Source organism: Bos javanicus, chromosome 10, assembly GCF_032452875.1.
Source record: "Bos javanicus breed banteng chromosome 10, ARS-OSU_banteng_1.0, whole genome shotgun sequence".
NCBI lineage: Eukaryota > Metazoa > Chordata > Mammalia > Artiodactyla > Bovidae > Bos > Bos javanicus.
The window spans coordinates 100983378-101010502 of NC_083877.1; the positions used below are offsets into that span (position 1 = coordinate 100983378).

The 27125-nt window shown below is 46.2% G+C and overlaps 1 long non-coding RNA gene across 1 annotated transcript; it reads right to left on the reverse strand.

Moving 5' to 3' along the window:
* Window positions 1-1936: 1936 nt before the first annotated feature.
* On the reverse strand, window positions 1937-26112 carry LOC133255086 (uncharacterized). Its single transcript, XR_009738871.1, has 3 exons — window positions 25607-26112; window positions 18386-18610; window positions 1937-2593 (listed from the first exon to the last, which is right to left on the reverse strand). It is a non-coding gene; the product is annotated as an uncharacterized LOC133255086 (long non-coding RNA).
* Window positions 26113-27125: the final 1013 nt, after the last annotated feature.

Consider the following 27125-nt stretch of genomic DNA (forward strand, 5'->3'; position numbering starts at 1 on the left):
AGAAAGGTTCATGCTGAGCGAACCAGATTCTACACCACTCTACTCGCCGCCAGGCTCTTGATATATGCTGATATTGTATTCCTGAGAGGTGACAGTTAATTCAGAAACATGCAGAGCAAAACTGAATTTTCTCACCAAGAATGAAGGGAAAGAAATGCAAGAGAAATGCTCTGGTAGATTGCAAAAGACTCTGGTCATGTAAATGTTTTTTTGCTATATTGCATTAATATGAACAGTAAATAAGCAGTTTATGGGGAAAATTGAATATATTAAAATTTATTCATGGAATAACAAGAAAAAAATAGCCACTGATTAATGGAGCACTGGCCAATACAGCCTGTAAATTGTGACTCTGCAAGGCTCCATTTTCTACATTATGAGAATTCTAATGTGTGAAGTCGCTCATCACATTAGTGGTGTTCCCAACCAAATGCTCCTGTACTCTTGGTGGTTCTGCTTATAATTTTCCTTAGCACTTTCATCAGAGAGCAGCAGCATACAACTAAAGCCTCTGACAATAGTAATTAATAATAAAAATAGTCAAGAGCAAACTCTCACCAAGCACTGTGCAGACACTGTTCTAAACGCATGCACTGATTCATTTATCCTTTATGTTCACCCAATATGACAGGCTCTTCTGTTATCTCCATTTTATAGATGAGAGCACCAAGGCCCTGGGAGATTAACTTCCTTACGATGGTTGCTTTTGCGTGTCAACTTGGCTGGGCCATAGTGCCCAGATATTTGGCAAACATTATTCTGGATGTTTCTATGAGGGTGTTTTTGGATGAGATTTACATTTAGATCAGTGGACTTTGAGCAAAGCAGATTGCCCTCCATCGTGCTGGGGGATCCTCACCCAATCAGTTGAAGGCCTGAAAAGACCAGAATGCTGGCCTCTCCCTGAGCAAGAAGAGGGTCTGCCAGCAGAGTGCCTGTGGCCTCCTCTGCGGACCAGCTCTTCCCAGCTCCCTAACAGGCTGCCTTTGCACTTGACATGCGGCTCTTCCCTTTGTCTCCAGCCTGTTGGCCTTCCCCATCAGATTTAGGACTTGCCAACCCTCCACATAAACACAAGTTGATCACTTGGAATAAATCTCTTCCTGTCGGTTCACATCCGGTTGTTTCTGTCTCTCTGGAGAACCCCAGCTAACACAGCTGCCTAAAGTTATATTCCCAGTAAATGGTAGACCTGGCTTTCAGCCCTGCAGCCTGGTACTGGGATCCATGCTCTCTTTTTGGCTACATCAGGTCTTAATTGCAGCTCACGAGCTTCTCTCTAGTCGTGGCCTGGGGGCTCAGAGTATGTGGACTCAGCTGTCCCACAGCATGGGGAATCTTAGTTCCCTGATCAGGGATTAAACCAATGTCCCCTGCATTGGAAGGCAGATTCTTAACCTGGACAACCAGGAAAGTCACCTGGAATCCATGCTCTTGGTGGGAGCTGTCCTGTTAGCCCTTATCAGTGCAGTTGGTAACCTCCTTTTTTAGGCTAATAGTGATAGCTTTCCCTCTCTTCTTCCTATTAACTGATCGTATCTGTTAAGATAATGCAAATTGCCTAAGAAGCTAGTTGCCATAATAAACAAACCGCACATTTCAGGGGCCAACCACAATAGACCCTTATTTCTTGCATCTGCAGCAGCTTGACAGGAGTCATCCTGGTTGCTAGGTGACCTTCCTTCATGCACTCGTTCGGGGACCCAGCTGCTAGAGGCTCTGTCATCTTCAACACTGCAGCTTCCAAGGTCACCCTGGGGCTTGACTCCATTCCAGCTAGCCAGAAAGGGAAAGGAGCATGATAGATCATGCATGAGAATTTTTATAATCACTGTTGCTAAGGAATTTTTTGTTAAAATAATTAGGCAAGCACTTTAAATTCTGTTATCCCAAAATTATTTTATGTGCCTGTGTTGCTCATTTATTGTTCATTTTAAAGAATGTAATTCTTTTAAAGTAACATTTAAAAGCACATTTTAAAGTCACTTGTTTATTTCATTTTATTTCACACTCAAATTAACAGGCTGTAAATTGAGGGGCAGGTGTATTTCTTAATGAATCCAGCAAATTGAAGAGAAGGGCTGCCTTTCATAGAGGATGGAAAGAAGCCTGGAGATGAAGCTGGGACAAGACTACATGGGGACTAAGCGCCCGGCCAAGGGGCTTGGGCTCTGTCGTTGCTAAGTTGTGTCCCACTCTTTGCGACTCCATGGATGGCAGCGTGCAGGCTCCTCTGTCCTCCACGATCTCCTGGAGTGTGCTGAAATTCATGTTCATTGAGTCCACTGAGTCAGTGATGCTATCTAACCATCCTTTCCTCTGCCCCCTTCTTCTCCTTTTGCCTTCAATCTTTCCCAGCATCAGAGTCTTTCCCAGTGAGTCGGCTCTTCACATCAGGTGGCCAAAGTATTGGAGTTTCAGCGTCAGTCCTTCCAATGAATATTCAGGACTGATTTTCTTGAGATTGACGCATGTGACCTCCTTGCAGTCCAAGGGATTCTCAAGAGTCTTCTCCAGCACCACAATTTGAAAGCATCAGTTCTTCAGTGCTCAGTCTTCTTTAAGGTCCAACTCTCACATCTGTACATGACTCCTGGAAAAAACATATCTTTGACTAGACACATCTTTGTCAGCAAAGTGATGTCTCTGCTTTTCAATACACTGACTAGGTTTGCCATAGCTTTCCTTCCAAGGAGCGTGCATCTTTTTCCTTTGGGAGATCTCAAATTCTTACTCTTTCTCCTCTGAACTGATGGTCCTTATTCTCTATACCAACTAATCATAGGTGATGTTCACCACCATATATGAGTATTAAATACTTAACATAAGTATTAAATATTTATATTAAATCCTATTTGCTTTTCATTTCCTCTTCTCCCTCCACACCCATCACCTGGATAAACTGTATGGATCTCAAGGGCAGGATCATGACTAACACTATCTCTTAACACTGCACAAGTCCAGCAGAACATCTCATAGGTGATGTTAAGGACTACATCCTTTTGAAATTCAAGAGATGTCCCTACATGTTCAGATATAGCACAAATTGGTGAATATAACTATGGATATTATTTCCTCCTAAAATGTATGTATTTTAAGTTAAAAATATGAATGATGTCTTAAGACTTCTAATGACTTTATAAACTACCATATTCTGGCGTTTTCACCAAAATGACCTACCCAATTATGCTTTCTGGTTTGGGGATTGCATCCTTTAACTCTTTTCACATCATGAAACCCAGCTGTCATCACATTTGACATCCCATTCTTTGAAATGTCTGTTATTAGATGGGGAATCTCTTTTTATCAGCCTCTTTATATTTTCCCTTCACTTCCATCACTAAGATTAGCTGTCAGCTGATACTTTTTCACACTTTTGGAGGGGGGAAGCAAAGCATCAAAAAATGCATCAAAAATTTAATGCATAAGGAATTACTGTGAAAGTCGCTCAGTCATGTCCGACTCTTTGCGAACTCATGGACTATACAGTCCAGGGAATTCTCCAGGCCAGAATACTGGAGTGGGTAGCCTTTCCCTTCTCCAGGGGATCTTCCCAACCCAGGGATCAAACCCAGGTCTTGCGCATTGCAGGTGGATTCTTTACAAGGTGAGCCACAGAGGAAGTCCAGGGAATGACTAGTAGAGACCAAAGTCCTGTCTGTGCTGGCGGTCAGTGAGGGTCCCTCACTGACACACTGAGAAACTAGCTCCCACCCACGAGCCTGGGACTCAAATTCATGACTCGGCAAAATCACAAATGACCTTGTATCACGGATCTGGGATTTGAAATAATTGAAACAGCGCATGCTGACCCTGGAGGCACCAAGTGTCTCGGATTCAACAGAAATGTGACGGTAGTACTGCTACCAAGTTACTAAGCTGTGCGGCTTTGTGTGTGTCAGATGGGACCTATGTCTGTCTGAATGGATTTTCACACAAATGTGAGTGTAGGCACGTGTGCATTTTCAAGTTTTCCACTGCTGCATGACAAGCCACCTCAAACAACGGGCCAACAATAACCATCATTTCCTCTCTCACTCAGTTCTGGGACTGACTGAACTTAGCTGGGTGGTTCTCACTGGGGACCCACTCCTGGTGGCAGTCAGCTTGTAAGTGGAGCCAGAATCATCTCAAAGACCTGTTCATATGCACGTCCAGGCCTTGTACTGGGAAGACCCACAAGAGCTGGGAGCTCGGGCTGGAAGACAGGCAGCCTCTTGAGCATTTAGACTCCTATTTGATTTCTCCACGTAGTTGTTCTAGGACGGTGGCTTCAGTGTAGCTGGACTTTAACACGGTAGCTCAGCACTCCAAGGGCTTCCCTGGTGGCTCAGACATTAAAGAATCTGCCTGCAATGCAGGAGACCTGGGTTCAATCCCTAGGTGAGGGATTTGACCCCAAGTGACTCTAGAGTCCCCATTCTCAGTTATCATACTAGACGGACACTTGGTGTGAGTGAATTTTTTAAAATATTTTTGGGGGCTGCACCATATAGAATGCAGTATCTTAGCTCCCGACCAGGGGCTGAACCTGCACTTCCTGCATTGGAAGCACAGCATCTTTACCGCCAGGGAAATTCCAAGAGAGAATATTTTTAATTGTTAAAACCCTCTTTTAAAATGAATACACCCTTCTGCACATCCTCGGTTAGTAAGAAACCAAGCTGACGGAATCATGCTTCTGAGTCTGCAAAGCTGAAGACCAGCCCCCAAGATCCGGTGACTTCAGGCAGATAATGCCACACCCCTCAAGACGGCTTCCTTGGTGGCACCTGCTCCATCCTGACACCTTCAGGTTGCAAAATAAAATACCTAACGTATTTGTATAAGGAGAGAACAAGAGCTTGTCAGAAGACCGCGCATTTCCTTGGAGCATCTTCAGGCCGGATGGCACATGGGCAGGAACAAATGGGTCATGTTGTGATGGAAGCAACTGGGGGAGGCCCTGGAGGTGTTGGACCTCAGCCTTGGGAAGAACTCCAGCAGCAGCTGATCCTCTACCGCACACCAGGCTGAGAGAAGCACATCTCCGGCAAAAGAAAGAAAAGCCTACCCGAGTGCAGCTGCCAGCCTCCCAATAATTAGATTTGGAGGATTATTGCTGAGATGAATGGAAGATATCATATGGTCACTGCTAGAAATATTTGCGTCTTTGTCTAACTGCACCACCAGACACTGGAGTTCTTAGGACCCACATATGCTTGTTTTTAATTAAAATGTGCTGACTGAACTGTTCGCTACACTGAAATAATGAAGAAAAGCAACAAAGACACATCGGCTAATTGACAACTCCAAACATTCTATTTTATACCCTTCAGTTATGTTAATGAAGAGTTACAATATGTTCGAGTTGAAATAATAATTACACAGTGCAGTTACATAATAACCTAAGAGGTAGATAAAAATGTTACAAATAACTACAGCAGCAAGACTCACAAATGGGTCAAAGGATTACAAATTCATTTACTCAGTCTCTATTCCAACAAGTACATGTTGAGTGAGTATTGCTCATCATGTGTCAGGCTCTCCCAGGCTAATGCTTATGATGAAACAGTCCTAATGTTTCCAAGCGCACATTTGTGTTTCAGATGGCACCCTCTGTGAGTATCAAGGTGCTGTGCAGGCTATCTCTCCAACCACCTGATACAACCAGATAGCAAGCAACTTTTGGAAAGGGGAGATGATAATTTTAAATAATTTCAAAAGCCAGTTTATGTGAAGGCAGAGACTCTGGACAGGATCCTGACAAATTACGTTTTATTCAGTGCACAAGACACTTCCACGGCTGCCTGGAGGGAAACTTGTCCTGGGACGGCGCACAGACCAAGGGAAAATAAGCAGAGCCAACAGTGCGCGCAGACCGAGGCCAAGGGGGCCACGCTCCACGCAGACCCAAAACGGGGTTGGCCAGAAGCCTTTCCAAAGACTGCAACAGAATTTCAACTGTGTGATAACCAGAATTCTGGCCAAAAGGAGGAGGGATGGAAACTGTCACCTATCTTTGGGTATTTTGTGGAGATTAATCCCCTGCCTGCATCGTCTCTGATGAATGAAGGAAGATAATTCAGAGTCAGTCACAGCACACTCTTGCTCTTAACTGGAGGGGCAGGATATCGATGAGGTAAATTAACTCCAGTGCATTTAGAGTTTATTTACAACTAAACCGCAAAGCCTCCATCTCATCCATATTCAATCAGACAAAATTGTGGCTCATCCAAGACAAGACATGAGCCAAATTTGGGGCGAGGCAAAGGGTGACGACATCTGAAAGGGCTGGAAATGAAGTGCAGATTTGAATATCATCTGCATATAAGTGATAATTAAAGCTGTGAGACTCAGTGTGCGCCAAGAGAGAAAGTCAATAAAAATGAGGAAAACAGAGTCCCAAGCTACGTGGTGCTTCTGAAATGGAGGTTTTACAAAATAAGCTGGTAGGGGCAAGATTGTCTTTCCTCTTGAATGATCTGAAGACAAATACAGGTCACTTGTGAGGAAGACTCCTTTTCTTGCAGAGAGTCACTGAATCACTTGATTGTTAAAGCAGAGGAGCTTTCTTGTAAGACTTAACATTTCAAGGAAATGTTACTTCATTTAGTTTAACGTAAACCATTCTTTCTCCCCAGAGAGATCATTTTGGTAAGTAATAACAAAGAGAATGACCCATTCGAGCTCACATATGCTTGTCCTTTTCAAGATTGGCATTACATTTGGCCTGGGAACATGTTGCTTTATCTGGTTTTTCAGTGATTTCATTCATGCAGTGAAGAAATAGCTTCTCTTTTCCTAACTGGGTCTGATCATTATAACAGCAGCATAACTAAAGTAAATGTTAACAGGAATGAGTCCATAAGAGGACTAGCTCAGAAAGAATTATTCATGATGAAGAGGGCAGCTTTTGCCCTAATCATCCCTCTAAAGATCTATGACTTAGGGCTCTCTTCTCTCTCTTTTTAGCTTTTTTTTTTTTTAGACGACCAGCTCTCCAGACCATAGACACTTCCAAACCACTTGTTCCTCAGTAGCATGGGCATGGAGGGACCCTCACCCTGAGCCACAGGCGTTACGGGTTGAATAGTGTGTGTGTTAGTCACTCAGTCATGCCTGACTCTCTGCGACCCCGTGGACTGTAGCCCACCAGGCTCCTCTGCCCATGGAACTTTCCAGGAAATACTGGAGTGGATAGCCATTCCTTCTCCAGGGGAATCTTCCTGACCCAGGGATTGAACATGGGTCTCCTGAATTGCAGGCAGATTCTTTTCCATATGAGGTACCAGGTAAGGCTAAATAGGGTCTCCTTAAATTCATATGTGGAAGTTCTAACCCCTAGGTCAGGAAGCAACAGTTAGAACTGGACATGGAACAACAGACTGGTTCCAAACAGGAAAAGCAGTACGTCAAGGCTGTATATTGCCTCCCTGCTTATTTAACTTATATGCAGAGTACATCATGAGAAACGCTGGGCTGGAGGAAGCACAAGCTGAAATCAAGATTGCCGGGAGAAATATCAATAACCTCAGATATGCAGATGACACCACCCTTATGGCAGAAAGTGAAGAACTAAAGAGCCTCTTGATGAAAGTGAAAGAGGAGAGTAAGAAAGTTGGCTTAAAGCTCAACATTCAGAAAACTAAGATCATGGCATCCGGTCCCATCACTTCATGGCAAATAGATGGGGAAACAGTGGAAACAGTGGCTGACTTTATTTTTCTGGGCTCCAAAATCACTGCAGATTGTGACTGCAGCCATGAAATTAAAAGACACTTACTCCTTGGAAGGAAAGTAATGACCAACCTAAACAGCATATTAAAAAGCAGAGACATTGCTTTGCCAACAACAGTCTGTCTGGTTAAGGCTATGGTTTTTCCAGTAGTCATGTGTCGATGTTAGAGTTGGACTATAAAGAAAGCTGAGTGCCGAAGAATTGATGCTTTTGAACTGTGGTGTTGGAGAAGACTCTTGAGAGTCCCTTGGACTGCAAGGAGATCCAATCAGTCCATCTTAAAGGAAATCAGTCCTGGGTGTTCATTGGAAGGACTGATGCTAAAGCTGAAACTCAAATACTTTGGCCACCTGATGTGAAGAGCTGACTCATTGGAAAAGACCCTGATGCTGGGAAAGACTGAAGGAAGGAGGAGAAGGGGACGACAGAGGATGAGATGGTTGGATGGCATCACCGACTCAATGGACATGAGTTTGAGCAAACTCCGAGAGTTGGTGATGGACAGGGAGGCCTAGTGTGCTGCAGTCTGTGGGGTTGCAAAGAGTCGGACCCGACTGAGCAACTGAACTGAGCTGAACTAACTGAACCTTAGAACATTGCTGCATCTGACAACAGGGTCTTTAAAGATGTAACTAAACTAACAGGAGGTCATTAGGGTGGGATGTAATCCAGTATATGACTGGAATCCTTGTAAGAAGAGAAAATGTGGACACAGCACGCACAGCGGGGTGATCATGTGAAGACTCGGGGAGAAGGGGGCTGTCTGCAAGGCGAGGGGAGAGGCCTCAGAGGAAACCAGCCCTGCCGACACCTGACTTCAGACCTCTCTCCTCCAGAATTGTGAGAAGATACACGTCTGTAAAATGCACTTCTGACATCTATGTCCCTGCAGATTCTGGTACTTTGGTAAGGCAGTCTGAGCTGACTAGTACAACGGGTTGAGGACTTGCCTGGTGGTCCAGTGGCTAAGACTCTGCACTCCCAATGCAGGGGGTCTGGGTTCAATCCCTGATCAGGGAACCAGAGCCCACATGCCTCAGCTAAGTGTTCCCATGTGCCAGCTAAAGGTCCTGCCTGCCTCAATCGGGACCCAACTCGGCCAGATAAACATTTAAAAAAATACAAGGGGACAACAGAATACAATTTATACAAGCACACAATGTATTTTCCATGGAGGAGCCTTACCTTGAAACTCTTCTCTCATTCTAACAATAGACCTACCACATACAGTGTTTTTTTCTGTCATCTTGAACAAGAGCAAACTTATTTTATTTCTGAGTTTTAGGCTCCTCATTTCGAAACTGGAATGAAAAATCTAAAACTGTTGCTCTGGAAGTAGATTTTCAACAAATTCACACAAACGTGTCTCTTTTCCCTCTTCCGTTCCCTGTACAGTCATAAAACACTCTGGCTTCCCAAATATTTTCATCAACATATTGTATTACGGTTGAAGTTAGTCTGGCTCGGTCACTCACTCCGTGACTTCGGACAAGTCACTGAAACTCGTTGTTGTCATTGTTCAGTCATTAACTTGTGTCCGACTCTTTGCAACCACGGACTGCAGCTCACCAGGCCTCCTGTCCTTCACTCTCTGCTGGAGTTTGCTCATGCTCATGTCCATTGAGTCCACTAAGTCGGTGGTGGACCATCCAACCATCTCAGCCTCTGTCGTCCCCTTCTCCTCCAGCCTTCAATCTTTCCCAGCATCAGGGTCTTTTCCAATGAGTCAGTTCTTCACATCAGCTGGCCAAAGCATTGGAGTTTCATCTTCAGCATCAGTCCTTCCAATGAATATTCAGGACTGATTTCCTTTAGGATGGACTGGTTGGATCTCCTTGCAATTCAAGAGTCTTTTTCAACACCACAGTTCAAACTTACTATTCCTTATAACCTGCTCCACAAGGTTATGAAAATCAAAATTCAAGTGACAATTATTTCAGGCTTCTAGCAGAGTGCCTGGGCCAGGGTAGGAATTCTTTGAAGGTTGCTTTCATCCTTCTAAAGGCATGAGTCTGTTATCTCCCAGTGGAGAAAAGTTTATTGCATTTGATATTATACTCATCTTACTTATTTATGCCCCTCTTCATTCTAAAAGGAATTTATCACTTCAGGAAAATATCTCCAAAATGAATTAGTTTTCATAAGCTGACGGTGGCTCAGATCATGAACTGCTTATTGCCAAATTCAGACTTAAATTGAAGAAAGTAGGTATGACCTAAATCAAATCCCTTATGATTATACAGTGGAAGTGAGAAATAGATTTAAGAGACTAGATCTGATACAGTGCCTGATGAACTATGGAATGAGGTTCATGACATTGTACAGGAGACAGGGATCAAGACCATCCCCATGGGAAAGAAATCCAAAAAAGCAAAATGGCTGTCTGAAGAGGCCTTACAAATAGCTGTGAAAAGAAGAGAAGTAAAAAGCAAAGGAGAAAAGGAAAGATAGAAGCATCTGAATGCAGAGTTCTGCCGGGGTCCAGCCCCGGCTGATCCAGGGTATTCGAAGCGGGGACGGCATCGGCGAGGATCAGGATACAATAGCTTAAATTAGATATTAATTAGAGATGTAAAGAGTAATAGAATGAGGATAGCTCAGTAGGAAAATTCAGTGGAGAAAAGAGGCTGAGTAGCTTGGTTTACGCGGGAGACCAATAAAACTTCAAGACAAGAAGTTTGCACCACTTACGTAGGCCGCAGGCGTCCTTCCGTTCTCCCAAAGGAGAGGAGACACTGAGGCCTCCCCGGTCAGATCTTAGAAGCCCAGGCATAATTAGTAAGCATGGCGGTTCCGCGCTCCAGATGGAGACTCAGCCAGAGTGAGAGAGAGAGCGACATGGGGAGACCAGTATTTCGAGAAACTGATCCCAATTCTTTATTTTCCATGGTCTACTTTTATACACTGAGATGTTATGCAAAAGTCACGAGGGGTCAGCAGTCCTGACTTTTATCAAAGTCAGGTGCTTCATACAAATGTATACAGAGGTCTTAGGGGTGTTACATCATCTTCTGGCCAGGGGGCCTGGTGATAATTTATGACCCTCTCCTCGTGACAGCGGTCAGTCAACCAGGACACTTATTTCTCCACGGGTGATTATTCTTAAAACAGACGCCACCCAAATAAAGTTACATTCCTATAGGCTGAGGGTGTAGTGGGTTTTAGTTAAGGAAAGAATTTACTTAGCCTAAGGTCTAACGTGATTAATATCAAAGGTTAATACTTATTTCTTCTATATATTCATTAATGTGTGTAAGGGCAGGGGATATGGAGACTTAGCAACAAACATTGGCTCAACAAATGAAAAACCCTTCACCAATACAATTTCTAATCAGCCCATAATACTTATACTAATAGTTTTCTAACTTTTCTAAGGAACCTGTTTTTAGAAGGTTTAAAGCATCTCGTGCCTCTCAGGGTTGGGAGGCTGTGAGCAATCACATGTGGCCGGACAAGCCTGTCAGGCAGGCTAGAGAACCTTCAGAGGAGTTTGTAGGTTAAAACACTCTTGTCACGCCCAGGAGTTTTTATTAACTGGAGCTCTAGGTTAACTCCTTCTCTGAAAGAGGTGGTGGGGGACAGCCCGCCGTAAAGTCAGAGGTGTAGGTGGGAGCACAAAGTAGTAAAGCAGGCAGGCTCTGGTTATGGGGGTAGATGCTCGAGGACTTCCAGGGGGACTCCTGAGGCTCGATCCCGCCTTTGCGCATGTCAAGCCTCCTTCCTCATGACCTTTGCCACGGGCAGAGTGCCTCACTCTGGCCCCCAACAGAGTTCCAAAGAATAGCAAGGAGAGATAAGAAAGCCTTCTTCAGTTATCAATGCAAGAAATAGAGGAAAACAATAGAATGGGAAAGACTAGAGATCTCTTCAAGAAAATTAGAGATACCAAGGGAACATTTCATGCAAAGATGGGCTCGATAAAGGACAGAAATGGTATGGACCTAACAGAAGCAGAAGATATTAAGAAGAGATGGCAAGAATACACAGAAGAACTGTACAAAAAAGAGCTTCATGACCCAGATAATCACGATGGTGTGATCACTCATCTAGAGCAAGACATCCTGGAATGTGAAGTCAAGTGGGCCTTAGAAAAAGCATCACTACAAACAAAGCTAGTGGAGGTGATGGAATTCCAGTTGAGCTATTTCAAATCCTGAAAGATGATGCTGTGAAAGTGTGGCACTCAATTTGCCAGCAAATTTGGAAAACTCAGCAGTGGCCACAGGACTGGAAAAGGTCAGTTTTCATTCCAATCCCAAAGAAAGGCAATGCCAAAGAATGCTCAAACTACCGCACAATTGCACTCATCTCACATGCTAGTAAAGTAACACTCAAAATTCTCCAAGCCAGGCTTCAGCAGTACGTGAACCGTGAACTTCCTGATGTTCAAGCTGGTTTTAGAAAAGGCAGAGGAACCAGAGATCAAATTGCCAACATCCGCTGGATCATGGAAAAAGCAAAAGAGTTCCAGAAAAACATCTATTTCTGCTTTATTGACTATGCCAAAGCCTTTGACTGTGTGGATAACAATAAACTGTGGACAATTCTGAAAGAGATGGGAATACCAGACCACCTGACCTGCCTCCTGAGAAACCTGTATGCAGGTCAGGAAGCAACAGTTAGAACTGGACATGGAACAACAGACTGGTTCCAAATAGGAAAAGGAGTATGTCAAAGCTGTATATTGTCACCCTGCTTATTTAACTTTTATGCAGAGTACATCATGAGAAACACTGGGCTGGAGGAAGCACAAGCTGGAATCAAGATTGCCGGGAGAAATATCAATAACCTCAGATATGCAGATGACACCACCCTTATGGCAGAAAGTGAAAAAGAACTAAAGAGCCTCTTAATGAAAGTGAAAGGGGAGAGTGAAAAAGCTGGCTTAAAGCTCAACATTCAGAAAATGAAGATCATGGCATCTTGTCCCATCACTTCATGGCAAATAGATGGGGAAACAGTGGAAACAGTGTCAGACTTTATTTTTTGGGCTCCAAAATGACTGCAGATGGTGATTGCAGCCATGAAATTAAAAGACGCTTACTCCTTGGAAGGAAAGTTATGACCAAGCTAGATAGCGTACTAAAAAGCAAAGACATTACTTTACCAACAAAGGTTCGTCTAGTCACGGCTATGGTTTTTCTAGTAGTCATGTATGGATGTGAGAGTTGGACTGTGAAGAAAGCTGAGTGCCAAAGAATTGATGCTTTTGAACTGTGGTGTTGGAGAAGACTCTTGAGAGTCCCTTGGACTGCAAGGAGATCCAACCAGCCCATTCTAAAGGAGATGAGCCCTGGGTGTTCATTGGAAGGACTGATGCTAAAGCTGAAGAGTTGACTCATTGGAAAAGACTCTGATGCTGGGAGGGATTGGGGGCAGAAGGAGAAGGGGACAACAGAGGATGAGATGGCTGGATGGCATCACCTACTCGATGGACACGAGTTTGAGTAAACTCTGGGAGTTGGTGATGGATAGGGAGGCCTGACGTGTTGCGATTCACGGGGTCACAAAGAGTCAGACACGACTGAGTGAATTGAACTGAACTGAAGGGAGAAATAGCATGAGGTGGTAGGTCACAGACCACCTTCTTAGAAAGAACGCAAAAGGAAGTTCGGAGGGCTGAGGCCTAAAGCATCCTGTAGTTTCATGATGTCAAAATGCAGTGGGAGGAGTAATGCTCTTTGAGGGAGGCAGAAGGGAGGTGCAGCCTATTCTGCAGCTCCTTTGTGGCGGTGGTGGTGGTTGTTCAGACCGCTCAGTTGTGTCCCACTCTCTGTGACCCGGTGGACTGTAGCCCGCCAGGCTCCTCTATCCATGGGATTTCCCAGGCAAGAATGCTGGAGTGGGTTGCCATGCCCTCCTCCAGGGGATCTTCCCGACCCAGGGATGGAACCCACGTCTCCTGCAAATCTCCTGCACTGCAGGCGGGTTCTTGACTACTGTGCCACCAGGGAAGCCCTTATGGTTGGACTTCACCTCAAAATAAATGTAAAGTCCCTTTAGGAGTGGATGAGCTGGTCCTCCTTTTTGCTTTTTTTAACTTCTTGAATAATTGAAATGTGTGAATACTAGGAAGACTGTAAGAACCAAACTCCCGTATTATACTACTTAGAATTAAAAACCACTCATTCTCACCATATTTGCTTCCAGCGTTTTTACAGAAATAAAGCACTACAGCTAAAGTCACATTTAACCAGCTGACACAGAGGCCACGTCCAGTGCATTTTAATCGATCCTTCCGGAACACTGACACGCTTACACAAAATGTTCCTGTGTAGGTGAGCGCGTGTGTCTCACGCCTGTAGTGGCAAGTGGTAGCACATGGAACGTGCACGCTTTGCACTGTGTGCGCTCTCTCTCTTGGGCCCTTTCACCTCAGTGTTGTTTTCTGAGTTGACGCTGCCCTGTTGGAGGTGTATCTGACCCATTCCTTGTGGAGGCCATTTCATGGGATGGATCGTGTGCCCCCAAATTCCTGTGTTCAAGTCCTAATCCTCAGTGCCTCAGAATGTGACTATTTGGATGAAGGGTCTTTAAAGAGATAATTAGGTTAAAGTGGGGCCATTAGGGTAAAGCCTGATCCGATATGACTGGCATCCTCATGGAAGAGGAGATTAGGACAGAGACGCACAGAGGGAACACAGCCACCCACGAGCCAAGGAGAGAGGCCTCAGAGAAACCGACCCTGCTGACACCTGGGCTCCAGAACTGTGAGGGCAGACTTCTGTCGTCTAAGCCGCCTGATCTGCTGTGCTTTTCCATGGCAGCCCAACTAGACCAATACCGGCAGCAAGTATTCCACAGAACGTGCAGGCTGCAGCGTGCTTCCCTCACGGCTCAGCCGGCGAAGAGTCCGCCTGCAGTGCGGGAGACCTGGGTTCGATCCCTGGGTCGGGAGGATCCCCTGGAGGAGGGAAAGGCTACCCACTCCAGTATTCTCGCCTGGAGAATCCCATGGACCGAAGAGCCTGGCGGGCTACAGTCCACGGGGTCGCAAAGGAGTTGGACACAAGTTAGCCACTAAACAACAAGAACCATTACATATGAAGTCGACTGTCTTTTCATACACTGCCCTTTCCTATTTCTTCCATAAATTCTCAGTGCGTATCCTTTGTCTGCCTTCACTTTAGATTGTATGTCTTCTTCTACCTGACTTGTGGGAATTACGCACATCTCAGATAACAATCCTCTGTCTGCTAGCTCTTTTGTAAATCCTTCTCCCAGGCTACCATTTGTCTTTTAATCTTGCTCACGGTGTTATTTTGACAAAAGTTTTCTAATTAGGTGTAATCAGATGTATCTCTATTTATGTCTTTCTTGGTGTCACCTTAAAAAAAAAAAAACAAAACACCTTTCCTCTCCCCAATTCATAATTTACATTCTCACAGTTCTGGCATTTTCTTACATTTTTTTCCTAATAGTTCTAGAACATTTTTGCCATGTTTAGATCTTCAGTACATCTTTAATTTATTTCTGTGATGGGGATAGGTAGGACTTTCTAATTATTTCCTCTGTGAGAGTCAACTGTCTCAACACCATCTATTGAAATAGCAAATACTTACTCTAAAAAAAAGCCTCAGTAAAGCACCCACAGACTGTCTCATTTTAAGTAGTGTAATTTCCTGTGAACTCCTCCAAAATGTATTAGGAGGAAAATGTGCCCTGAGGTAAGTAAATAAGTTGACCTAAATGGGTATTTGGATACGAGCCAAGCAAATGCTAGACGCTGTCTGCCAAAAAAAGGGTTTTGATGTTGGAAGAGGTGATGTCAAGCCCGTCTTCCTGACGGTCACTGGAGAGCGGGGCCAGGTGTCTCTCCAGGGCCGTTCTGAGTGTATAACGATTCAACCATCAGCTGCGTTTGGAAGGCTTGTCTTTCCACTGTCCCCGGCCAGTGGATGTGACTCCTGCCCCCCAGAGCACTGACCCCTTCCTGTGGAAAGACACGCTGAAGCCAGCTACAGGATCGTCTCTGGAGATGGGAGAATGTGTGCTTGTGCAGAGACTGATTTTTTGACTGAATTTCCCCCTTTTTTGACTAGCTGTATGTTGTAGCCACTCAAGATAATAATTTCTTTTTAAAGCCCCAAAGGGAAAAAAGACACTATGTCATTAAGACACTAAACCAGGAGGAAACATGCCTATTCTGCTTAAGAAAAGAAATGCTGATGAGAACTTTTGTGGGGAGTAATTTGAATAGAAATTTATCTTTTACCTTAATTACCTGAATAACTGACACCAGTGGTTTTCAGACATTTCTTAGATATAAAAAACTTTGTTCAAACTAGACCTTTCTCAGAAGACCAACACGTAGAATCGATGAAAATAAAGCAAGCTTGTTTAAAATGGGAATCCCCACTGAGGGTCTTGGCGGGGGAGTTTGGTGGGACCCTCGGGGCTCTTTAGAGTACACTGAAAATCCTCCTTTAAAGTCAAGGTATTGGAGACTTAGAGATCAGTTATAATTCTCTTTTTCACTTGCATCACGTAGTAATTCTACTTCCTGAGATTCACAGTGCTGTGCGTCTGTTCATTCTGTAAACACTTCTTGACACACCTGCTGTTTTCCAGGCCCTAGGATAGGCAGCCAAGAGGAAGAGGTGACGGGGAGGTGGTGAGGTCTGAGCCTGATTGCAAAGTGTGAGGAGGGGACTGCTGAAGTTCGGGGAGGGCGTCCCAGTCTCCGGACACCACAGGGGGAAGCTGGGGGGAAGCAGGCTGGGGATCAGAGGGGTGGGGCGGGCACACGGCATCTGTTGGCAGCAGCAGGTGGTGAAACTGGAGAGGAAGGGAAGAGTGAGCTGCTGCGTGCCTGGGGGACCGTTCTAAGTTTGGACTTGGAAAGCCAGGAGGAAGAGATTGAAGGGTCTTAAGCAGGAGATTGACACAGTCATGTTTGTGCTTTGGAAGGATCCCTCTGGCCCAAGCGAGCATTGAAAGGGGATGTGATTAAGGCAGCAAGGCTGGCTAGGAGATCGTCGCAGACATCCAGGGAATGATGGGCTGACCTGAAATCAAGCCGCAGAGATGAAGCTGGAGAGGGACAGAACGCATGGGATGGTGTTCAGAGGAGGAAGACAGAGGCGTCTGGAGGATCCTGGGAGTCTGGGTTTGTGTAACCAAATAGGGGTGGGTAATCAGTGCCATTTAACATGGCAAAGAAAGATGGGGAAAAGGGTTGGAGGTAATAAGTGATGAGTTTCAACGGGGGCAGGTTTTTGTCTGAAGTACCTGTGAGGCGTCAAATTGGAGAGGCCCAGTAGGCAGTCGGATATCCTGCCTACTGGGATAGGCATCTGGATCTTGGGGGAGAGATCTTGGATGGAGGGGATGATTTGGGAGCCAGCCTAAGTGTGATGATAATGGTGGGTCAAAAGGTAGCTAAAATTCTTGACAGACTGGAAACAATACAGAGAAGAGTCCCGAGAAGGCAGGGCAAGGGGACCCCGGGAAGCAGACTGAGCTGGTGCAGCAGAGAGGAAGAGGCAGGGAGGGTGGGGAATCAAGGAAATAAGGGGGAGAGTCCTGGGGGGAAGGGGGTCGTGGCAGGTTCAGATGCTGGCTGGGAAGAAGAAAGGGCAGGACTGTGATGATGAAGGAAGTACGAGCTAATCCGGGTCGACGATTATCTAACTGCACTATATAAACACCTGGGGAATCTTTCTCAAATAATAAATCCTGGGTTATAGACTTCATTGGTCTAATGTGGAGCCTGGGCCAGAATATATCTTTAAATCTCCCCAAGAGAGCCTAGTGTGTGGCCACAGCTGGGGACCCCATTCCAGTTATACCCTGTTTGAGCCCCAGAGGACTGAAGCAGGCTCCCCTGGGAGAGGTCAGACGGCTTTCACATTGACCCACGTTGCTGGGTCACGCTGGAGTGGTGAGCAGGAGAAACGGAGTATGGCCAATTAAAATGCATCTACATGGACCTGTGTCTTTTTGGTAGAGACAGGTCCTGAAACTGGGGGAACACCAAACATGGGTCCTCACTGCTGGTGAAGGGAATTTCACTGGGCTTTCCCAGAATGTAAGAGCTCTGTCCCCCAGTTCAGGCCAAATTTATACCCACCAAATGTCTTTCTGGTGAATAATTAAGCTTTACTTGGCAATTTAAAAGTTTCACATAGTTTTCGAAATTTGAAAGGAGATAAAAAAATTCTACAGAAGGCACATTCTTCCTCCTCAAATCATCTCCACCCACAACCACACCCCAACGCCAGCCGCTGGGCCATTTCTGTTTGTGTGCCTTCCGGTGGTTATCCCATAACTGTAAGAAACATGCTTGCATCTGTCTTTCATAACTGACCCATACTGTATGTTACTTACCAGTAACTGAAGAGGAATATTTACTTACTCCTCTTTTACTTCTTTTCCCTGCCAAAGTTTGGTGCTCTCTGTATTATTTTTAATTCTTCTTTGGGTTCCTTTTATAAGAGTATACTTTAAATTCTATTTCTCGTTCCTCGGACTTGACACAAACTTTCCTACCCCCGCACGGTGTGAGATGAAGAGACCAGCTCCCTCTTCCCTCTTTCGTCTCTGTCAGTTTGATCTGTGTGTTTCCACTGTTCTGACAGCATCACACTCTGTTCTGTAACCCTAAGTCCTCTCTTCTTGGTCTACAGGTTAATTCTGAGTTGAAAACCAAAAAACTGCACTTACATTATTTCAAGTAGGTAGATGTCATTCCCTGGAGCGCCGAGCACTGTGCCAGCACCACGTTGCTTTCTTTGGGTCCAGCGTCACAGCTCTTGGGTGACTCAGGGAGTGTTCCCTGCAGCATGCTCTGATGCTCTTTTATTACAGTCCACCCACGACTCGGATCATGGCTCACTTTAGTCTGCCTCCTCTGGGACCACGATTCTCTTGCGCCTTTTGGAGGTTTTCCTGAAAGTGAAAAAGTCGCTCAGTCATGTCCAACTCTGCAACCCCATGGACCATACAGTCCATGGCATTCTCCAGGCCGGAATACTGGAGTGGGGAGTCTTTCCTTTCTCCGGGGGATCTTCCCGACCCAGGAATTGAAGCGGGGAGTCCTGCATTGCAGGCGGATTCTTTACAACTGAGCTATCAGGGAAGGCCTAGACTTCTCTTTTTGCTTATTGAAAGAAGAAACATTCTGTCTTCACCACGTCACAAACATTTCTGTGTCCTACTCATCCCATCTCTGTAAGAAGACAAATTGAAGGCATTCAATTTGTCTATTTGTCTCTTTACAGAGATTTCTTGGAGTCCAGTTACTTCCTGCTTCAATTTAAACCTGGGAAAAGGGATGTTAGAGTTAAAGAATACAAACATTTTGATCACTCCAAAAGGCCAGTCTCATTGTAAATGAATCAGTTTGCTGTGTATTCATTAGTATTGTCTGAATTTAGATAGCATGACCTTGTCATTAGAGATGCTAATTATCTATGGACAGATAAAAAAATTCTGGTTCTGAGCCTCAGAGATTAACTATCAGACCCTGAAGGTGGTCAGTCAGGCTCCCCACAGTCTCCCCACAATCAGCCAAAGCCCCGTGGCGCACTTGCAGCGGGTCCTGCGGTGTGTCACCAAGACACAGAAGGACTAAGGCGTTCCTCTCTCGCCTCAGTCCCAGACGTCTCTGAGCAGCATCCACCTCCAGAGCTCGCCTGGGCAGAGGCCTCTTCTGTACCTGCCTTGAACTTCAGCTCCTTTTTCAGCCCGATCTTTCTTGCACTTTCTGACGGGTGCTGTTCCCACAAGCATTTCCCAAGAAACATTCCATCCTGAGTCTGTTTTCTGAGGAACTGTATCTACAGTCCTACCTTTCTCTCATACATAAACAAACAAGACAATATAAGTGAATAAGAAGACAGAACTAAGCTTCCTCTTCCTCAGAGACAGGAAGGGGGGCCGGTGAGGTGAAGAGATGACTACAGGGAACGGCGGCTGGGAATCTGGTTGAGGAGGAGAACGCTCTATTTCTAACCTCAGTTTGCCTATTATGTCTGTACCAGAGGCCATGACAGGAGAGGGCTGGGCCGGGGAGACGGGGACGGGTGCGGCCCTGACCTCCTGCCCCACGAGGACGCCTGTCTCCACGCCGCCAGCGCCCTCCATCTAGAAGGCGGCCTCTCTCCCTTTGCCGGGCCCGCCACCTCCACGGACCCAGGCCAGGCCCTCTTCTGCTGACAGAGATCCCGACGGATCCCATCAGGGCCCTCCTTGCCCGGAAGAGACGCACACGCGGCCTGGGGTGACTGACTTCCGGGACCGCAGCACTTCCTGCCTGGACAGACTGCCTCACCACCCCACCTCACACCCCACCGCCCGTGAAACTCTCAATGTGTACTTGAACTTGACATGCTCCTCAGCTTCCCACCAATGATGAGGGTGGGCAAAACCTTTTCCTCCTCACAAAGACAGATTTGCTAAAAACGAAATTCTCAGGGAACACATATATATTTTTTTCATTCAGAATGAGAACTTGAATCCCAAGGGGAAATGTGCAGCCATGTAGCTTAGATAACCAGCTTTGAGAAGGGGTGGGAGCTCTTGGCTCAGAGACCACACACCACAGTCTCTGTCCCCAGCTTTTGCCAGCTGGGTGACCTGGACCAGGGACTTACTAACTCTAACCCTCAGTCTCCACGTCTGTAAAACTGTTATAAGAACAGCACCTACTGAGCAGAGCTTGGAAAACTTTTGTGGAAAATTGAGGGAGACAACCATGAAGCCCTGCTGGCACCCTGGCCAGCATGTGGTGAGCACAGAGCAAATGTGACCTGTGATTATTGAACTTTATTTATTCATTTCTAATATTTTCTTTTTTTGAATTTATTTTTTAATTGGAGGAAAATAGCTTTGCAATTATGTGTTGGTCTCTGCCACATCACAGCAGAAAGCAGCCGTAATCACACATGTATCACCTCCCTCTTGAGCCTTCCTCCCCTTCCCCACACCCCTGAGGCCATCACAGAGCACCACGCTAGGCTCCCTGGGGTCAGTGAACTGGCACTGTTTCGGTTGCTAAAATGCTGCTGCTCAGGCCTTTGTGAGCAGCAGCTGTATGGAGTCAGCTTTCTGTTTTATTCTCAAGTGATGTTCTACTTCCCCTTAAACTTTCCAGCTCTGGAGGTCCCCATAGGCCTTAAACCCGGGGAGGTGTCACGTGGGAATCAAAACCCAGTCTGTTTCTCTTTGGTGAACACTTAGGCTGCCCCACGCAGATGCCTGCCTACTCCACGTGGCAGATTCGTCTTTCCGAATCATTGACGCAGAGGCTGGCCTATCAGCTCCCCCACATCCCCGGCGTGATGTCCGTCTTGGCTGGAAGGTGAAGGCTGACGCGGGAGAACCTGTCCTCTGGTTCCTCGTCTGCACTCTGCTCCTACCCGCCCTTTTTTCCTGCCCGTGGGTTTCTTTCTGCCATCTTATTTTCTCTTTGTCATTTTTGCTTTTTCTTCTACACGATTGTGGGTTCTTTTTACATATGAAATAAATGACATACGACTAGTCTAGGAAACACAGGAACGCAAAGACGTGGGGAACGCGACCCCACAGCCCTCGGCGTGCGTTCCTCTAAAGCACCCAGACGTGCACACGGTTTTCGTCTCCGTGAAGATAAAGTCATACTGGAGACACTGGTGGTTCTCCATCAGGGTGAGTTTTGCCCTCTTTCAGGGGACATTTGGCACCCTCTGGAGATATTTTGGGTTTCCTTGGTGGCTCTGTGGTAAAGAACCTGCCTGCCAATGCAAGACATGTGGGTTCAGTCTCTGGGTCAGGAAGATCCCCTGGAGAAGGAGGTGACCACGCACTCCAGCATTCATGGGCAGAGGAGACTGGCGGGCTACAGTCCGTGGGGTCACAAAAGAACTGGACACGACTTAGTGACTCAACAGTAAGAACACGGAGAGTCTAGTTGTCGGAACTGGAGCAGGTGGTGCTGCTGGCATCTCGAGACAGTGGCCAGGGCAGCTGCTGGACCCCCCACAGCAGGGGACAGACCCACAACAGCCAACCGTCCAGCCTCAGCAAGCAAGAGGGCCGAGGTTAAGAAACTCTGGTCTGGACCAGGTTTAGCAGGTCACAGCCCCTGCTGAGCATCTGCCTGTTTTTGTGAATGAACTTTTACGGGAACCCAGCGATGTCCGCCTGTTGCATGTTGTCTCGGTCTGCTTTTGCCTCACCAGGGCAGATGAGTTGTCACAGGGACTGTGTGGCCTGCAAAGCCTAAAATAGATGTGAACCACACGTGAAAGTTTAAGTTTTTCTAGTATCCACAGTTTTTTTAAGTACCAAGACTACTCAATAGCAAAAGAAGCAACCCATCTAAAAAAATGGGCTAAGGATAGGAACAGACATTTTTCTAAAGACATGAGAACGGCCACCTATTTTGTGAAAATATTCTCAACCCTAATCATCAGGGAAATGTAGACCAAAACCACGAGCTGTCGCCTCACAGCTGTTAGGAGAGCTGAGCGGAAAGAGAGAAGAGGTAAGTGGTCCTGATGTAGAGAAGAGGTGCCCTGCCCGGGTGCTGTCACCTCACAGCTGTTAGGAGAGCTGAGAGGAAAGAGAGAAGAGGTAAGTGGTCCTGATGTAGAGAAAAAGAAACCCCTGCCCAGGTGATGGGCATGCAGTTGGTGCAGTCACTAGGGAAAATGGAGAAGGAAATGGCAACCCACTTCCGTTTTCTTACCTGGAGAATCCCACGGACCGAGGAGCCTGGCAGGCTACAGACCATGGAGTTGCAAAGAGTCGGACACGACTGAGCAACTAACACTTTCACTATGGAAAACAGCATGATGGTTCCTCAAAAATTAAAAATAGAACTAGTGTGTGAGCAGCAAAGCCTCCTCTAGACAAACACAACCACCAGTATGTCATTCAACCTAGACCCTGAAGTCACTGTTACCTCAAGGAGAGGTCTGTGCTCTCGTGTTCATTGTAGCATTATTCACAAGGACCAAAATATGGGAGCAATCCACATGTCCATCGACAGATGAATGAATATAGCAACTGTAGTATATAAAGTCAATGGAATATCACCCAGCCTGAAAAACATGAGAACTTGCCATTTGCAACAACATGGATGTACCTGGAAGACATTTTGCTAAGTGAAATACTACAGATCTGAAAAGAAAATCACTGCACAACTTCATCTGTGTGTGGAACCTCAGAGAAGTCAGTACACAGAGACAGGGACTAGAACGGCGGCCACCAGGGTCGGGGAGGTGGCGGAAATCGGGAAACGTGGGTGAGACGGCACACAGTTGCATCGAAGAGCACACATAAATGTTTAAGCCTCTGAAAGACACTGTTTAATAACGCCTGCCTTACCAGGTTGTCAGGAGGATTAAGTGAGCTAGTACATGTAACCAGTTTTATTAATTCAAGTAAGGTTAATAAGACTTGCCTGGCATGTAAAGGCACTCCATGAACGTCATCTATTAGTACTAGTAGTATTACATCTGAATCCACCTCCAGCACTGTTATATCAACTTAAACATACTGTTAAATGTCCGCAAATACTGATGCATATGCAGAAGTGGCCTCCTGCCACTGCTGGTTTAGTCTGACTGTAATTCATTAGTCTTCTTAGACGCAGGATTAGTTTTCCTTGATGAATTTGTCACAGCTTCAGTCTGTATACATATATATGTAATGTATGCTAAGTCACTTCGGTCATGTCTGACTCTGTGCAACCCTATGGACTGTAGCCCACCAGGCTTCTCTGTTCATGGGATTCTCCAGGCAAGAATACTGGAGTGGGTTGCCATGCCCTCCTCCAGGGGATCTTCCTAACCCAGGGGTTGAACCTGTGTCTCTTATGTCTCCTGTATTGGCAGGCGGGTTCTTTACCACTAGCACCACCTGGGAAACCCAATCCATGTATATATATATGAAGTGAAGTGAAGTCAAGTCTCTCAGTCGTGTCTGACTCTTTGCAACCCCATGGACTGTAGCCTACCAGGCTCCTCTGTCCATGGGATTTTCCAGGCAAGAATACTGGAGTGGGGTGCCATTTCCTTCTCCAACACACATATATATATATAGTTGATCTTATTTTTCACTGAAATGTTTAGAACAATAAATGATCATTTGTATCAGTTAGCTTTCACTTGGTTGTTTCATTGTAACAAACAGCCGGATAGTCTCGGGGGCTTACAAATATATATTTCTCACTCTCATCCAACGTGAGAACCTGGGCTGCGGAGCAGCACCTTTTGGGACCGTGGCTTCCTCAGGCAGACAGAAAGGGACAAGTGATCGAGAGGAAGGGTGAAGCCTCCCATAGCCTCTGCCCTAACCTGGCACCCGGTCTCTTCTGTCCACATGTCAGTTTGCTCAAATCATGGCACCAAACCTGGTATCAAGGGGTGGAGAAGCACTCTCCAAACACAAGAGACACAGCAAGCCACACACAGTGGGTGACGACAGAAAGGGGGAGCAAATGGCTGAGAACGATACTATAATCTACTGCATCAGTCAGATCAGTCCAGCCAAGTTAGACTAGTTACGCACTTTCACCTACCTGAAATCAGGGATCCTTCTACAGGACTCACTGTAGAGCTTACGGGGGCATCACGGCTCGTGTCCCCTAAGAGGCCAGATGGCAGATGCTGAGCTGCTCTCAGGACGAGATGCTCTCAGGACAGACTGATCCAGAGAGACTGAGCTTAAGGCAAACATGGCCACACCCCAACTCCCTGCATGAAGGTACAATCAATGAAAAAACTTTGCACCCAAAGAAATCATTTCATCATCAACCAGCTAGGAAGTGGTAAATCCCTGGATGCTCTTGCAGCCATCAAGGAGATGAAAGGGACCTCAGTTCTCTAGGCAAGATGGTATGACAGCCTCCTCAGAACAGGAGGAAGCGGGGTCCACATGCGAGCTGCATCCCCTGTGTGATCAGTGCTGTTGCTGTGCACTTGCTAAGTCAGGCCCAACTCCGTGGCCCCCTGGGCTGCAGCACACCAGGCTCCTCATCCTTCACTGCCTCCTGGAGTTTGCTCAAATTCATGTCCATCGGTGAGTTAGTGATGCCATCTGACCACCCCATCCTCTGCTGTCTCCTTCTTCTGTGTGATCGATAGTTGCTATCACCATCATCTCTGCCAGCACCACCGCCTTTTAATGCCCAGCCAGCTGCCATGCTTCGGAACCAGCCAGTGGTGCCCTGGTTGCGCAAAGGGCTATCTCCATCGCAGAGAATGGACCCCTAACTGGAAGGAATGGGCCACCGGCTCTGGCTGCCTGATCAGCTGGAAAACCACTAAGCTACTTGCAACTGCATAAAAGTGTGTCTGTAAAATCCAACACGAGTTTTGGAATTAATAAACATGTAGTAAATTACAAGCCTATCCCACTCAAATGTAAAAGAAAGCATTGTAGGAACACGAAAATCAAAAAGGAGAAATGCCTATTTCCTGCAGTAAGTCACTTTAGGTTTGAATCACTTATTTATATAACAAGCCTTTCTGGACTGATTAAGGGAACTGCCAATTACACTCACCAACCTTTCTTCAGCTTGCAGAGAGGCACGTTCCTTCTTGTTTTACCTGGGAGTACCTGGCTGCAGACTCGTGTCCTGACCACCAGACTCTCCCCCTCGTTGTCAGCCTCTGGAAGGATCCAGGGCACAAAGGGGAACGCGCTCATCCCAAACCAACAGCAGAGGAAGAAAAGCAACGGATCCTTTCCATCCCACGGGGCCACCGAGCCTGCCTGAGGCTTTGAAAACAGTCAGGAATGAAAGTCCAGTATTCCATCCTTCATCCATTTTTAAAATCTCAATCTTTCAAGGCCCAGTTCAAACCCCACCTCTGCTGTGAAGCATTTCCGAACTACCCCCGTGAGCGTCCTTTTCCTTCCTTTGAGCCCCAGCTGCTATTTCCTGACTTTACCCACCTCTTGGACGCTGTCTCCACTCCTGCTCATGTTGGTTAATTTCCCAAGTAGACTGGAGCAGGTAGTGACTCTACAGATTCATTCCAGTCTCCTTCTAGGGTTCAGAGCAATGACTTCCGGGTGAGCCTGTGATCCCAGGAGAACCACTCAGCATCTGCTCTGCATAATTAAAAATGCATCTTGGAAGAGAGGAGCTCCTGTCTTCTCCTGGGTTGAGAGCTATAACGAGATCTTAAATCTGCAACTTTTGAGCCCCATCTTCTCCAGATTGCCTCAGAACGCCCAGACTGAGAAATGGAGAGCTCCAAGGATGTGGTGTGAACCACATGCAGAAGCAGCTATGCCTGAAATTCTTACCCCAGACTTTCCAATCACGTGAGCAAATAGATTCCTTTTTCTGCGTCAGTGAATTTGAGTTGGCTTTTATCCTCTACAACCTAAGGGACTAATGTAGTCACTCAGACCTCCTGAAGAAAAAGGATGCTTGGGGACTTGCCTGGTGGTCCAGTGGTTAAGAACGCACCTGTCAACGCAGGGGACACAAGTTCCGTCCCTGGTAAGGTTAGATTCATCGTTATTCATTATTATACTTCCTTTGATTAAAATCAGAGCTTTCGTGGGCTCCTGAGCGGCTCTGTTTGCTGGGGTCGACCTGGGCCTGCTTCTTCCCTGGACCCTGACTAAGGGTGCACCCGCTGCCCACAGTCATCTTCTTTGTAAGCAGAACAAAAACACAGGAAGCAGGGACTGGCTTCTTTCAAGACCCACCTGAGTTCAGGGGAGGAGCCCAAGCACTTGAGGCTGCCGAGGACAGGAGCAGAGTGAACCTGGGGCGCGGGGCGCGGGGCGCGGGCAGCCTGCCTAGCCCACGACAGAAATGCCGGCCACGATGCAGGGAATCTTCTGGGCAAAAGATGAGGGCGAAATAGAACTCCCTTTTAAAACACATCAAAGAAAACAAGTGTGTCTCAAGGTGAAATTGTAGACTGTGTTTCCTATGTATTTTCCATTAGACGGTGAATAATCGGATATAAATCATCGGGTGCGATCACATGGATCAATCCCAGGTCCCCTTCTGCGCCCAGGGACGGCTGTTTCTGATTAGCAGGAAGCCCACTGCCCCGCCGAACAACGGGCTCCTCTCCGCCCGCCGAGGACAGGAAATTAAGCCATCAGGCGTCTTGCCTGTTTTCCTCATGCAATCCTCAAGCTGGAAATCCATCAAATATGAAAGGCAGAAATAAAAACTGGGGCCAAATAGGAGGAAGTCGGAGATGCAGTTTTATTCCACATGTCTCTCAGTTTGTCCACAAATGTTCAGCATTTACTTTGGAATTAAAATCCCTGCTTTACAGCAGATATTTTATAGATTGGCAGTACTCTGGGTGGTAAGAAGTTTGTATCAAAGCAGCAACTATTTCCTTTAGCAACAACTCTGCTTTTATCTATGAAAATATCAGGAAATCATTTTGAGTCAAACAACCAAAATAAAGGCAGCAGAGTTTGAAATAAATGTTAG